This window comes from Astatotilapia calliptera, chromosome 17 (genome assembly GCF_964374335.1).
Source record: "Astatotilapia calliptera chromosome 17, fAstCal68.1, whole genome shotgun sequence".
NCBI lineage: Eukaryota > Metazoa > Chordata > Actinopteri > Cichliformes > Cichlidae > Astatotilapia > Astatotilapia calliptera.
In genome coordinates this window covers 5,225,171-5,241,312 of record NC_137438.1, presented here as the reverse complement: position 1 = coordinate 5,241,312, position 16,142 = coordinate 5,225,171, and the positions used below count along the sequence as shown (strand labels likewise).

General features: G+C 40.3%; 1 protein-coding gene and 1 long non-coding RNA gene across 2 annotated transcripts in view; both read right to left on the bottom strand.

The window, feature by feature from the left end:
- ntf3 (neurotrophin 3) overlaps positions 1-16,142 on the bottom strand; it is a 39,004-nt gene that overhangs the window by 8,115 nt on the left and 14,747 nt on the right. The gene's annotated exons all lie outside the window — the stretch shown is intronic.
- On the bottom strand, positions 4,008-5,601 carry LOC145421491 (uncharacterized). The gene is made up of 2 exons (XR_013902860.1): positions 5,023-5,601; positions 4,008-4,947 (listed from the first exon to the last, which is right to left on the bottom strand). It is a non-coding gene; the product is annotated as an uncharacterized LOC145421491 (long non-coding RNA).

Here is a 16,142-nt window from a genome sequence, read left to right as displayed (position 1 = left end):
ACCTCTAGGCTGCGAAGTAAGAAAGGGTGTAACAAATGAGAAGAAATGAAACAAAACACCATTGAGGCTTGTGTTGAAGTACACAGTAGACGTCTAACAGCTCGAGAATTGTTTAGTCATCATGGAGATTTGTGATTTTATACGCAGTACATACAGTATCCCTATATGCAAAAGTAGCTAGCAGACCTGACATTAACAGCAGACATGTGTAATTCAAGGTTAAAAATGAACACCACAGACAAAAAGACAACACACCAGAGAAAGTTCGCTGGTCTATAGAAGGTAAGATCTTAGATTTAAGGATTCTTACAGAAGGAATTCAAAACATTTTCTATAGACATTGTTGGAGAAATAGTATATGTTGGACACCCTGTGAAGAACTTCGGCCTATATTTCAGCCTGTTTTATTGCTGTCTCACCCTTTTATTTACACAGCTCATGACCATAACTGAGTGCCTGAGCAGTAAATTGTTAGATTAGCCTTAAGATCCCCTATTATACTACAGTCCCTCTTAACAGAAATGACGCCAATTTATCCACCTAAACAGGCTGGATAAAGGGGCATCATTTCAGATGCTACATCAGTTCAAGCAAATCTTGAACTCTTTCACCTGAAGAAGCAACTTACCCTTTGCATTCAGAGCGGCTCGCTCTCGTGTGAGCCAAGTACATCATCAGCATACTGCAGAATACCACTGCTTTATTCCACAAGCTTTTTATTCTGCTTCTTGCGGTCATTGACACGTAAGTCAAAGTTTTGACAGGTAAGAGCTTGATGAAGACAAATCTACAAATGTGAGCTTTAACGTCCTTTAAAGAAAAATGGGGTGGGGTTGTGGGTTTAAAGTATGTGAAATGACAAGAGATTTTTTTAAAAGATTTATTGATTTTGGAGAAAGCCAAAAAATGTGAGTAGTTTTTTGTGTGTATCAGATAGAATGATTTATTATTCTTCCCTGACTGCCAAGTAGATATGCAATTGATAGTGAGTTCTCTATAGGTTCTCTGTCGTATGAGATATTAGTGTGAGTATTAGTTGCCCTCACACATACAGTATTGTACAAAAGTCAGCCACCCTTCTACTGAGAGCATTTCTGATGAGGCTTTAGTGATAGACAAGCTGAAGAGTCACATGTTCTGTGTCAGGTCTATCCTGAATCTTTTCCTATTTCTTAAGGATGCGACTTTCAGATTCTGGTCATTTGGTGCCATTTTCCCGAAAAGCTTAAGGACAGACTGCATACCATGCTGAGACATGTACTGTGTTCTTTGGGAGCAGCTTTTATGGTGCAAAACATTATTTTATATCTGTATAACTGTATAACAAAATAAAGTTGAACTTTTGCTTTCAATGAAATTAGGATATTTTGGGACTCTTGCCCTTGTATTGCAGTGGCTATGTAGGTTGCTGGTTTGATTCTAGCCAGAGAAACAAATTCCCTGGGGTTGCATCAGGAAGGGTTTCTGATGTGAAATAAAACAGGCGGTGCTACTTTGCAACAAATGAGCTGTTAAAAGTAGCTTTTAGAGCGACTGTAAGTTTAGCTCCGGGATTGTGTGATTGATGTCGCTTCCTACCATGTTGTATGAGGTTTCTGTTTGCTATCTAAATACCTATGTCTTCTCTCTTTATAGCAGTGATAGAAGAATGTAATGACCTGTTACACACACAGAAATCACAAGACATCACTTATATCACAAGACTTATACAAACAAATAATTCAGAAACTTTTCAAGAAAAAAACCTTAACAATTATACAAGACGTCTGTAGGGACTTCATGTCCAAATCTAGAGAAAATTAGAAAATTAGATTTATCTGAATAAATCTGAGTAGGTGGATTTTAACCACTTCATGGTTAAAGGAGACCTTAGCGCAAGTGGAAAACATCCTTGGATTATAAAAACAAAATAAATTAATCATAAAATGATTTAGTACATTGTGACAAAAAGAAATATGCTGCTTAGCTTGGCAATATTAAAAAGAGTAAGCATTCAAGGAAGAAAACAGCGGCAGGTGATCACAGAACTGTTTCTATGGTAAGGAAAAGGGTTTTTTTAGCAAACATAGCCAAGTGACAAACACTCACTTTAGCAAGGAATTTTAGACGAGCAAGAAATATCGTGAATGATCTATACCTAATGTAAAAGTTTTGGCACTTTAAGCCCATAGATTGATGTGTCTTAAATATCTAAGCTAATCATTCCCGTAGAAAACACAGTGAGTGAAATTGCCAAGAACTTTGTTTCACCTGCTCTTCACGCTCACTGAAGCTGTTAATCTGGAACAAGCTTGTGTTGAAACAGGAAGATGCTGCACACAGAAAAACATGCTTATATGTTCATGCACAAACTTTAGAAATCTTGACAGGTACATGAGATTTTGCAAAAGATGCATGATTGCAGACAGTCTGACAGTGCAAAGGCAAAAGCCCATGGCTTTTGAAATTGTCACACCTTTGATTCAGACAGCCTCAGGCTGGCAGCATCTTAGTAAGACCACACACAGGTTTCGTGTGTTGATGTGTGACTGTGTCGCAATGGTTGTGATGGGTAATAGACTCTCATAAATATGGCGTTTTGTTGCATCAGGCAATGATAATTCTTGCCCGGTGCTTTGTATTATTGCAGATACTTGATGAATCAGATAAGAAACTTGCCATCAGGGAAGTACAGTTGCATAATTTCAGTGAGACGATAAAAACCAGGCAAAACACAAATTTTTAATATTTGCCTAGATTAATGCAAAATCTTCCCCTATCGTCTCCTTAATAAGTGGGCCAACCTGAACAAAACATTGCACAAACATCACACATAAAGCCATTATTAACGTCTATATGTTTTATGAATCCAAATGTTTTATGTTCATTTCATCATCCCCTTGTTAATGAAATGTTACATTCTGTGTTTAGATTGTCTCACGTGTTACCTTCACCTACATGTCCTGTAACTTAATGTTCACCAACATTTTTATCTGCTACTGAATTTTGCTCAGCTCACCACTGACTGTGAAATATGGCAGCACTTCCTTTTTGGCCTGGACAAAAGTCTGAGGGCTGGAAGAATTCAGTGTACACAGAAGCGGACTGTGATTGTGCATACAAGGTGATCTGTTCAGCTTTTGTTTTTGAGTGTGGAAACAACAAACGGAGTGAAGAGCAAAGATAAAGCTCCAGTGCTACTCTCTCACTTCTAATATTGAATTTGAAGAGTTTTTATCAGCTTGTTTTCAGATTTCAGATTTCTCTTTTTTTCATTTTGATTTTCTAATGAAAGGTTTTGCAAAACAAGTACAACATTCAAAAAGTGTCACCAGTTATCTTAATAGATGCATCTAAAGTGTCCATGCACCTCTTTGTTGCTCACTGGCAAATGACAGTGAAGCCTGTTTATGTGCACCTCCTCTATCCAAGTCTACTGTTTGCCAGTAATTGTGCCAAGTTAACCACAGACATAAATACACTGCGTGTGTGTACACGATCGTCCAACACAAAACTGTCAGTGTGTTTGTCTTCTCCATGGTCTCTAGTATGTGTTCATTGGTGTTTCGTGTGTGTGTGTGTGTGGTTACATTGAGGTTCATGAAGGACATGGACCGTGACGAACTGCAAATTTATTTAATGAAACACAAAACTTACCTCACTGCTGGAAAAGACTGAAAACTAATATTCTGTAATGAAACACAGCCTTTGAAAAGCATTTACACATATAAACCACATCCCTGAACATTTATTGTGATTATTGTGACATGAGGTCTGAAAACACTACAAACTAAATACAGGGAGTGCAGAATTATTAGGCAAGTTGTATTTTTGAGGAATAATTTTATTATTGAACAGCAACCATGTTCTCAATGAACCCAAAAAACTCATTAATATCAAAGCTGAATGTTTTTGGAAGTAGTTTTTAGTTTGTTTTCAGTTTTAGCTATTTTAGGGGGATATCTGTGTGTGCAGGTGACTATTACTGTGCATAATTATTAGGCAACTTAACAAAAAACAAATATATACCCATTTCAATTATTTATTTTTACCAGTGACACCAATATAACATCTCCACATTCACAAATATACATTTCTGACATTCAAAAACAAAACAAAAACAAATCAGCGACCAATATAGCCACCTTTCTTTGCAAGGACACTCAAAAGCCTGCCATCCATGGATCCTGTCAGTGTTTTGGTCTGTTCACCATCAACATTGCGTGCAGCAGCAACCACAGCCTCCCAGACACTGTTCAGAGAGGTGTACTGTTTTCCCTCCTTGTAAATCTCACATTTGATGATGGACCACAGGTTCTCAATGGGGTTCAGATCAGGTGAACAAGGAGGCCATGTCATTAGTTTTTCTTCTTTTATACCCTTTCTTGCCAGCCACGCTGTGGATACTTGGACGCGTGTGATGGAGCATTGTCCTGCATGAAAATCATGTTTTTCTTGAAGGATGCAGACTTCTTCCTGTACCACTGCTTGAAGAAGGTGTCTTCCAGAAACTGGCAGTAGGACTGGGAGTTGAGCTTGACTCCATCCTCAACCCGAAAAGGCCCCACAAGCTCATCTTTGATGATACCAGCCCAAACCAGTACTCCACCTCCACCTTGCTGGCGTCTGAGTCGGACTGGAGCTCTCTGCCCTTTACCAATCCAACCACGGGCCCATCCATCTGGCCCATCAAGACTCACTCTCATTTCATCAGTCCATAAAACCTTAGAAAAACCAGTCTTGAGATATTTCTTGGCCCAGTCTTGACGTTTCAGCTTGTGTGTCTTGTTCAGTGGTGGTCGTCTTTCAGCCTTTCTTACCTTGGCCATGTCTCTGAGTATTGCACACCTTGTGCTTTTGGGCACTCCAGTGATGTTGCTGCTCTGAAATATGGCCAAACTGGTGGCAAGTGGCATCTTGGCAGCTGCACGCTTGACTTTTCTCAGTTCATGGGCAGTTATTTGGCGCCTTGGTTTTTCCACACGCTTCTTGCGACCCTGTTGACTATTTTGAATGAAACGCTTGATTGTTCGATGATCACACTTCAGAAGCTTTGCAATTTTGAGACTGCTGCATCCCTCTGTAAGATATCTCACTATTTTTGACTTTTCTGAGCCTGTCAAGTCCTTCTTTTGACCCGTTTTGCCAAAGGAAAGGACGTTGCCTAATAATTATGCACACCTGATATAGGGTGTTGATGTCATTAGACCACACCCCTTCTCATTACAGAGATGCACATCACCTAATATGCTTAATTGGTAGTAGGCTTTCGAGCCTATACAGCTTGGAGTAAGACAACATGCATGAAGAGGATGATGTGGACAAAATACTCATTTGCCTAATAATTCTGCACTCCCTGTATAATACAGTTATCTTCACCTAAGCTACTGATGCTACTGTTGCAGAGATCGCAATATGTCTAATTCACACAAAAAATAAAGCTAGAATTGTCCCAACAGAAGGATGAGCAAAGAGAGAGACGGAAAAATTAAAGATGCCATTTAGCTTCTTTTAGCATGCTGTTTTGACTTCCCAGCCCAAAAACTTCACTCTAATGTGCCTTGTTTTCCAACAATAGAAACCGAGCAAATAATTTAAACTAATCTAAAAATAAGATCATCAAAATGCACCAACATCAGTAAAATCTAACACAATCTTTAACAAATTCTGATACAGGTTTTTAACACAACCAGAGGACTTGTATACGAGAGGCCTTTCTTTTCATTACCACTGCTTCACATTCATTCCTGTGAGCACAGGTCCCACCTGTGTTTTCCAGGAACTGTTTCTGACAGTTTGGTCATGAGTAGCCTGCTGGAGGTCATTTTGCAGGGCAGTGCTCCTTCTGTGGAGAAGCTACCAGGAGGAGATACTCCCCTTGTGACATCTGTTCCCAGTTTGTATTAAAAATGAGGGCATGTGTGATTAACAAGGGAGCAGCTACCAGTCCTGCTGATGGGATGACTTCCATGCCCAGGTAATGTCCAGTGTCCTGGTATCTCTTCAACACTCTTGAGGCTGTGCTCAGAGCCATAGTATATATTGATATGCCATGTCAGAGGAACCAATACAAACACTAGCTAAGGACACTAGCAAAAATCAATCTGAATGGATGAGGAGAGAGTGGTGGTCTGAGGTCACTACCTTTCCAGTGCACCTGTTGCCACTTTCATCAAAGCAGAAGAAACAGATTCACAGTGGTTTATGCTTCCAAATTAGACAGACTGGGATCCCTGGAGTTTGAATTTCCATTATACTGTGATGATCACACGTTCCCTTCATTTTTCTAAATAGTGTATGTATGTGGATGTGTGCTTATGTGCCCAAAAAAGCACAAGACGATTTGTCTACCTGTCCCATGTCCCAGGATTCCGGAAAATAGGACAGAAAAGGAAAGTAGGGCGCAAAGACTGATTTCAAAATGACAGCAAGGAGCTCAAAGGGTCATCGCATATTGTCATTTTCAATACAAACTGGGAGCGGGAGTAGGAAGGGGAGCGACTGAAAAATGATCATGGCTGAGCAGTGATAGGAGGCTAAGGCAGAGTTGTGGGAGAAGATTAAGGATTTTTGAGAAGATGTGGTGAAAAGGACACTGAGAGGCACTCCACTGTGTAACCTCCGAACTGAAGGGTGATCTGCTTAGTGATCGGCTGACACTGATGCTTAAGAAGGAATGCCTGAACTGTTTTAAAATGCTACCAGAGGACAGAAAATCATAAACCCATAAACATTTGCATATTGGGTCAAATTTAACTTCACACACAACAAAGACCAAAAGCATTTCACTGCATATTTTGAGGCATGACAGCAGATATTTTTCTGACAGTAATTTACTCTCTTATGGTTTTATTTTCCACTTTCAGTCAACTTTCAAGCATTTAAGACTGAAACGTTTTTTCTCCAGGCAGAATGGAATACAAGAGAAAATATCAGTCACGCACTGAACTTTCAGCCTCTTATGAAGCTTGATTTAATTGGCCGTTTGAATACTTTTGCCTGTATAGACTCGACTATCTTGCTATAGATCCATCGACTGATCCACTCAAGTGATTAAACTTGTGCTTTGGCTGACAGGCTAAAAAGGTAAGGACGCCAGCTTTAAACTAATTAGTGATTAACTGCTGTTTGTGGAGAAGTAACAGGGTAGCAAAGAAAAGCTCTTTACTGAGAGTCGTAGAGTAAAATGAGGACTTGGGGAAACACCAATGTCCTGACCAGAACCTCCAATCAGGGTTTTTGCACCTATGTCGCACATAAAACCAGCATGGTGTTTAGTATCCTCACACCTAATTAATGCCAAATTATATTTGATGTCCTTTCTCACTGCATTTTCAGGTGGATGCAATGTCTCTATGTGCTCAGTTGTTCTTTAGTTTCTGTTACACAACAAATACTGTCAACAAAGCAACTAGATTACTAAAAGGACCTACAACTGTGTTATTTGTGAAGTAGAGCTATATGCATTGCACAGCGGCTCAGCCAACTTCTGCCGTTACTGTTTTTGTTGTGTGTGGTTTGTTCTTATGAATATTTTTCTTTTATTAAATTTTTATCTGTATGAAGGTGCTTACAGCCAGCTGCTTGCAACATCAAACGGCTCACAAACGGACACATTATTTTTGCAAAATGTAGTGGAAAGTAGAATTACTTATCATGACAGTAAGTATTGGATGCTAGACATAACTGATTTGTTAAAGGTATAAATGTTCTATTAAATTGGACCTCTTCTATTTTAACACATTTTCTTTCTAAACCTTTGCTTCCTGTGAACCTTATAACCGGAATGAATAAGCAGAAGAATATGGATGGATGGATACACTTTTGCAAATATACTGTGGATGATCAAATTAAGCATATAATAAAAAAACATGAGAATGAGAACTGTATGTACCCCTCTGAGCCAAAAGTCCCATATTCAGATAGTTTCTTCTTCTCTTTGCTCTGTGTAATGTCAGTGAGAATGGAGTCTGCCAATCTAAAGCAAACAGCGCTGCGAGCTCAGATGTCCCACCCACTTACTGTTCAAACCTATTGTTTAGAAGTGGCAGCCAATCAAAATAAAGCTGGCTGAAAGACAAAAAACCAGGAAGGAAAAAGCAGCTTATTTGAGATAGTGGATGAACCACTGTAAGGGGAAGCACTGAAGCCCAGTATTAGAGAAAGATTATTTTGAACTGTGACAATGTTACTCTATTGAAGTCCAAGAATAAAAACTACGGTGCTGGAAATGAGCGATATAGTTCATTGTATAAGTGTGTAAATCCAAAAATACAGTCAGACGGACTAAAGGAGCACAACTGTAGACATTCTAAAAATATCTTATTGAGCCACTGATAAGTTAAGGACCTGCATGATAGTGAGGAAAGCAAAAAGCCATTCGACCAACAGTACAAAAGCAGCAGTAGGATTTGTTGGATTTACACTTGTTTTTTTCTACACAACTCAATAGGAAAACTACAGCGGCAGACCGCAGAGCTAATGAAATACAAGGAACATCATTCTTCCACTTCACACAGGTACTGAGCGAGCCAATAGTTGAGAAAACAAGACATGAGCAGTCCCTTTGCATCGCGAAGTAATTTTCTTGGTGCAGTTACACTTGATATAAACACACCTGAACTAGCTGCAGAAGTGCACGAACAAAAGTTAGTAAAATAAAACCAGAAATAAGCTTAACCTTAGGCTAACCAGTTAGTCCTGCCTACTTGTCGTCAGATCTAAGAATAGGTTCTAACAGTAATGCAAACATCACTACCTGAAGTTGTCTGAATTCAACTTTAGCTTCTTGGAACTTTGATGTAAACAGCTTCAGCTTCTTTATGCAGAAAAATGAAATGAGTCAAAAGGGATAACTATCATTTTTCCACATTAGTGCTGTATTGTCCCAAGTCCATTTTGATTATCATTGCAAACTGTTAGCTAAAATAAACCCCCTTAATGCGTTTAGTAGAACTTTTTCACCTTTGGGGCTCCAATCAGAACCAGTTAGAAACCTGTAGTCACCGTGGAGACCCCAGTGAGGTCAAGGACACTTATTGATGGGACTTAGTGGAGCAGTGTGCCAAACCAGCAAATCCTCTAGAGGGATTTTCACCCAGCAATGTCTGAGCCCTAATGCTGTCCAATTGACTCCAGATGTTGCAGGACACACACACACACACACACACACACACACACACACACACACACACACAGAGTGACAGAGGCATCCAGTCCAGTCTGCCGCTCAACTTCCATTCAAGTGTTTATTCATCTCTGCGTTCATCAGCGCAGAGAAACTTAACAAAATGTAGTGTGGACATGGAGGGGGATGAGAAAATCCCATTCCCATTTGTTACATAGGTGCAGATATGCTATGAAAAGCTCTGTGTAATCACTGAGCTATTTATGACAAAAGGCTCAAAGAGTAATCTGGAGCTCCGAAAGCCTAAGCAAAAAAAGTTTAAATAAAACACGAATAACGTGTGGAATGTTTGGTAGAATGTTCCAACTAATACACCAGGGCTTTTATTTTAAAAACTCATATTCCCTACCATCTGGCCTGCTAGCATGGCAAAAGTAAGGAAAATGCTAAACAGCCAGAGAAACAGCAAGTGGAGTAGTGATAAGAGAATACCTGAAATGTCCCACAATTTTCAAGCATTACCCGTGATACGCTAAAAGCTGTGGTTCAAGCCTGTGATGATCAAGGCTTGGGGGGTTTGTTATATTCCAAAACTGATCGCAAAACAAGATCTTGAAAAATAGATTTCCAACTCAGCCATTTGATAACAGAAAACAGAAAGACGTGTTGAGGTCGCGCCAGGATCTCTGGTGCCGACGTATCTGAGCAAAAATGTATTTCCTGAAATGTAAATATATTTAAATAGTTTCTATCTTTTTTATTTGGGCTTTTTTAAAAACTTCCTATATTGTCATAATTCTCAGTACATTCTACCTGTGCAAACAAAGCGAATTTAAGATCGCACACTCATTTATGCTGTGAGGATCTGCCTTTGCCCTTTACGTTCTGCCACCTCCCACCTCGCTCTCTTTCAAGCCTCTGAGCTGTTATGGTAAGTGCAGGGAAGGGCAGAATTCCAATCATAACAGTGAATTACCCTCTGAATGTTTTGTTGCCATGAGCCAGGTGAGTCATCCGCATTCACAATGATTATTTCTTAAGAATACTAGTTTGTGCCCGTGCGTGGATGCAAAAGCAAGCGACGCGGCCGCTGTAGCATGTATTTGTGTGTGTTCAAGAGAGGGAAAGTGATGTCAGTGTGTGTGTGTGTGTGTGTGTGTGTGTGTGTGTGTGTGTGTGTGTGTGTGTGTGTGTGTGTGTGTGTGTGTGTGTGTGGTTATAAAAGCTCTGTGTGAAAGAGAGGGAGTGGAAAGCTTCAAAACATTTTGAGGTCAAAGTGTTGTGTGTTTAGGAAAGTCTGCTGTCTGCACACACACAGGTCGGGTGTGAATTCTAACTCAGAGTACATGTACGTACACATGTACATACCTACAGGTAGGCATTCCTTTACCTTTCAGAGGAAAAAACAAGCTTGAACACACACCTCGAGAAAATAAACCACAGACAGGAGAAAGACGGACTATTGCTCGTGATTTTCTAACCACACAGCAATGTAGTAAACTGTTTGTTGTGGATTTTGCACTTATTCATACAATAAAGGCACAAAACAGAGTCGTTTCAGTGCTTGCAGCTTGCCTTGGGGGCCAAAAATGACATGACAGCTGCTGGAGCACATGCTTTGCGAGCATGTGCTCTGGTGTTCTTTACGCTTGTTGTGCACCTTCCAATTTCGGTAACCTGCTGCAGCATGGCCAGGCTCCAGGCACAGGTGTGCGAACGGGTCAGTGTTTGCAAACATGGGATTCCCATGCGGCACTGAGGGAGGCTGCTGTTACCCTTGAAAGAGATAAGATTTTCCACAGAAAACCCCACTAGTGTTTTCTTTTCATGTTATGATTTCTCGCAGTGCTGACATTTCCATTTCAGCACCGCAGTGATGTTTACATCTGAGCTAAATTGCCTAGGAGTGCACGAATGCACCTCAACTGCCAGTGTAAATGGTTACAGGTCTGTTACAACATCACAGTCCCGACCGTCAAGCATAACCTTGACGTTAAGAGGTAGTGGCCGAGGTAGGTAGAACTGCAACATGTTTAGAAAAAATACTTTTAATTTTCTTTATATTAATTTTTAGGCTTAAAAGAGATCTTTGGGTCTTGAATAGCTTGCTTATCTTACACTAAGACTTGGTGCAACTCCTCAGTTCACTGCCTGTCTGAAACAGCACACTCTCCTCTCCTTAAGCAAACTAAAGGAGAGGAGAAAGGGCCATATGATGGATATCAGCTTTCACCGGCATACAGAGTGAAGAGTAGAAAAAACTGATCCTGAGCTTTTCTGGGGATTACTCAGACTTACACTGAAAGTCTTATTTAAAACTTTTGTCATGTTTAATATGAGCATCCACTATTGTAACTGTGTGTTCTATATAACAGAAAATAAGGGCAAACATAGTATTTCCTTTGACTTCTCCTGCTCTTTTTCCATTGTTTGGGCAGGTTTGTAAAAGAGATTGTGGTTTAGGTCAATGAATATTAACCTTATTTTTCAAAGCTTGACTTTCTGAGCATGCCATTGAATTCGTCATAACTCAGAGGACAATCGTGCTGCATCTGTGATATATACAATTTGCATGCATGATGCATGGGAATAGATCTCAAAACAAGATCTCAACCATTTGACGCAGAAAATAGAAAGGCGGGTCAAAGTTACTGTGGGATCTCTGGTTTGGACGTATCTAAACAAAAATGTGTTTCCTGAAATGTAAATATATCTAAACAGTTTGTGTCTTTTTCTTTTTTGTTGGCTATATTTTTTCCCACTTTCTGTTCAAAAAGGGTCAAGAAAAAAACAGCTAGAACTGTTTCTGAAATTGTCATGATTAGATGTTGATAGCAATAAAAGCTTGGCTGTGACTCTACCGAAACAGACGACTGCATGGAGACTGTGGGGCAAGGAAACCCTACTAGTCTTTGGTCTTAGATTTTTTTCACAGACAAGCTATAAATGTAATTTAATATGTAAATTATACTTTCATTGTTTTTTAAATTCTCTTGTTAGAACTGCTGGATGAACAGCAGACATCCTGGAAAACCCGTCATTGCTGGGCTGTCTGTCAGTAAGTCAATGCATTGGCTGAAATCTGCAATAAAGTATTCAAGCTGTTGACAGATTGTTCCCCTGGATGAGAAGAAGTGCCAGAGTGACCTGGTTACAAATTTAAAAAAGGAAAATCACCCAAGAAACACCTAAAACCATTAGAGAGTACACATGAGTTTCACTGCTGTACATAGAGAAAATGACACAAATGAAAGTGGTTAGCTGAATCTATCTGTTGTGGTGAAGCGACAGTGGAGCAGAGAAGTGAAGGTGTCAGTTTACTGGTCAATCAGCATTTCTCATCCTCACCTATGGCCACGAGGTCTGGGTAGTGACCGAAAGAATGAGGTCATGGATGCAATGACAGAAATGAGTTCCTTCAAAAGGTGGCTGGACTCGTCCTTAGAGATAGGGTGAGGAGCTCGGGCATTTAAGAGGTGCTCAGAGTAGAGCCACTGCTCCTCCACAACAAAAGAAGCCAGTTGAGGTTTTGCTTGGTGGTTGGACACCTCCTAGGTAAGGTTTTTTGGGGGGTATGGAAGAAGGCCCAGGCAGAGATCCAGGATTCACTGGAAAGATTATATATGTTGGCTGACTTGGCATCCCCTCAGATGAGCTGGAAGAGGTAGGCAGATGTGCCGGCCACAAACCAAACCCAGATAAGTGTTAGGATGTATTGACAGTTTTAAACTTTAAAAGTGCTCCTGTGGCTACTTCTTCAGCTGCACATCTTATTTGTGATTTAGCTAGATTGTTCAGCACTGATTTATTATTGCACTTCCAGAAAGTTGCAGGGTTGTAGGACATTAATGTGAAAATGTAGGCACTTACACGACCTGCTATTTAGTCCTAAGTGTGGCGAGATCCCACAATCCCCAAAATGCAAATCCCTGTCATCTTTTATTATGTCCATCAGGTGAACCTACAGGTCTTTTAAATCCTGTCTAGTTTGTAACAGCGAGCTTTAAATAGGTAAACCTGTAAAACTGATGATGTCCTGTTAGAGCCCTGCCAAGTGAAGCATTAAGACTGCATTAAATGTCAGATAAATGTGAGTGGAGCACTGAAACAGAATGTTACTATGCACTCCCAGAATGAGAGTTTCACCATTACACAGCGCTGTGTAACTAAAGTATGCTTCGGTTTATCAGAGCTTTCAAACTTAAAAATAAAGATTGAGAGCAGCTGTTGGAGTGTTTGGGTAGCAAAGCAAACCTGCAAACTCCTCACCCTCAGTGGTACGTTTGCCCCTCCCTACCCCATTGAATAAACGAGTGCTGCAGTGTTGACAGTTTAGTCCTTGTGTGAAAGAGAGAGGAACAAATGGAACGAGAGAGCCTCTAGCCATCTCTTTTTTTTTACACAACAGGCCATGCAGACACAACAGGGATGGTCAGAGTTGGATTTCTGTGGTTTACCCAAAGAGTAAAGGAAGGAAAAATCCTCTTCTACCTTGATGTGGTTTTTCATTGTGTCTTACATCTGATGAAGTCCACTTTGGCTGGAATTACACACAGCCAAACGCACTCACGGACTGAGCAGTGTTTCTGGTCTCTTCTACACCTGACCTATTTTTTAAAAATCAATTTTCTGCTTTTTTTCCTTTTGCCTCTTGAGCACTTTGTGACACATTTGTTTGTTGAAAGGACTCCAGAGTTACATTTAAGTAGATTTCATATCCAACACTTACCTAAATCCGCAGCTTCTCCGCATGCCTGGCATCAAGCCGCAGGAGAAGAGTGAACAAAGACTGAGCACAGGAGTAGCCTGACAGCTGAGAACTGTGTGATCTGATCACTGAGAAAAATACTGTATGTGTATGCAGTAGATTGATAGTCAGGAAACTGCAGAGTGAGAGAATAGTAAGAGAGCGAGAGCAGTAATAGTTTACCAATCCAAATCAGATGTAGAGATCAAGGGAGCTAATCCAGTGTCAAGCCTAATAGAATCACACAGGAATAGACTGAACGGCTCAACGGTGGCTTAGACCTGGCTTCTTTGTGTGCGTGAGAGTGCATGTGTCAGTGTATAATGGAAGTATTCCCTGGATTAATGGTTGGCGAGAGAGACTACCAGCAAAACAGGTTAAATGTGCAGCTATGTGCATACGGTTCCTAACAATGACAAGCGAACCGTATGAGTGGCAGATGAGTTGTTTTGTTGATCAAACCTGTGTATAAAAGACATGGCCGCTGTGACATCACCCTCAAGTTAGTGAAGTACCATCTCAGAGCTTCAAGCTGAGTATTTTGGGTGTTCCCATTATAGCTTTTTTTTTTTTAACAAACGTAACAAGCAAGAGGGCGGCTCAGACTGAGAAACCGAAGAATCAACACAATCAAACCCTAGCGGGTTGGGTATAATTGTCGGCAGCAACTGATGATGCGGTGATCCTGATATTTGTAAGCAAGAAAAGGGAGAAACTGAGGTCCTGAATTCTTCCAGTTGTCGCAAGAAGGCAGCAGCAGGGAGAATTTCATCCAGGAGTTGAAGCTGTATCCCAGCCAAGTGAGCCTGAGCAGCCTCTAGCTGTGTGTCCGACATAAAATACAATTATTTTACTATTTTCATATCATTATTCAGAACCAGTGTGTGTTTTGAGCTACAAGCGCAATTGTCAAACTCAGTGGTCCGATTGGTCAGATCTGTTTATTTGCATTTGCGAAAAATCTTGATCCAAAAATAAATAAAATGCTACAAAATTATGTGGTCGCTGTAAACCCCTGCATTAAGATAGATCTCTAACGCACTAAATATTTGTACGAATTTTACGAGTCTGGTGGGTAAACTAGAAACTGAAAGCTTTGTCCATTTTTCAATATACAGTTTATACCCAAAACACAAGCCATTTTTGTTAATGTTTGTTGTCATTTAGATGTAGGAGTGCACAGATTGCACAGCTGACTGCCAACAAGCTGTAATGGTTATAAGATTATCTTGGTTAGATCAAGAAGTCTGTCTACTGGCTGCTGATTGAGACTGATGAGTTCAACCTCTCTCCTCTCCATCTCTTGTGGCCCCTAATCTCCATCTTTTAACATCACTGTGATTTCCTGATTTCTTGCATCTTATCCGAGTCTAACTGGAAGCAAGTCTTGCCTTTTTAATGTCTCTGGGTCAGAGTAAGAACATCTATAGGAAAGGTGTGGCAGAGCCACGGGTTTCATTTCACTGGTCACCAAGATGAAAAAACAACTGCATGATTTCCCCTAAAATAAGGCTTTTAAAGATTTATAGCACTAAAGCTTTACTCAGAGCATAATCCAGACTACCAACACAATCGACATATTTGATTCATTCCCCCCTTTGTACTGAACAAATGTAATGATAATGTCAAGAATAGAGTAATCCAAGATAGTAACCTTTGCTTCTAGTCTACCTGCTGTGAAAGTCCATTGTGGACTTCTCTCAGTGTGATTGGATTACTAGTTGTCTGTTTGGCCAACTGTGTCTTCAGTGGCCTTCATGTCTCTGCCTTTTTTATATGTCTGCAATTGTATCTGAAAAGCTGTCTCGTGTGTCAAGCACTTTGGCTGATATCACGTCATCTTGGAATTCCTCAAACAAAAGGACTTGTCCTGATCTGCAAAAGTGCAAGTTTTGTGATGCCTCTATGGTTTTTCTACAGTTCGTGTAAGATGGGCAATTGGAGTTTTGGCATCGTTGCACTACAGGATGTCTCAGCCTGCTCAAGCACGCAGACTCATCTGATATGCCAGTTTGAACCCTAATCGAAAGCAGACGTGTCCTCTTCTTTGCCCTAAATTGGTCTGGGACTTGCCCTGGAACAAGCAGCAGTTACAGGTGTAATTGGCACTTTTGTGTTAGTTTGTGATTTATAGCCTGCTAGACACTGAAGATGATGGCAAGTTATCATTATTGTTATTTAGGGCCCTCCAACAGACAATATTTGGGCCAAGGCTTCCTGTTCAATTTTGGATGATCGTTAAGTGTTTTGAGATGCCAAATGCAAGTGCATTCCCTCTTTTGCTCCTTA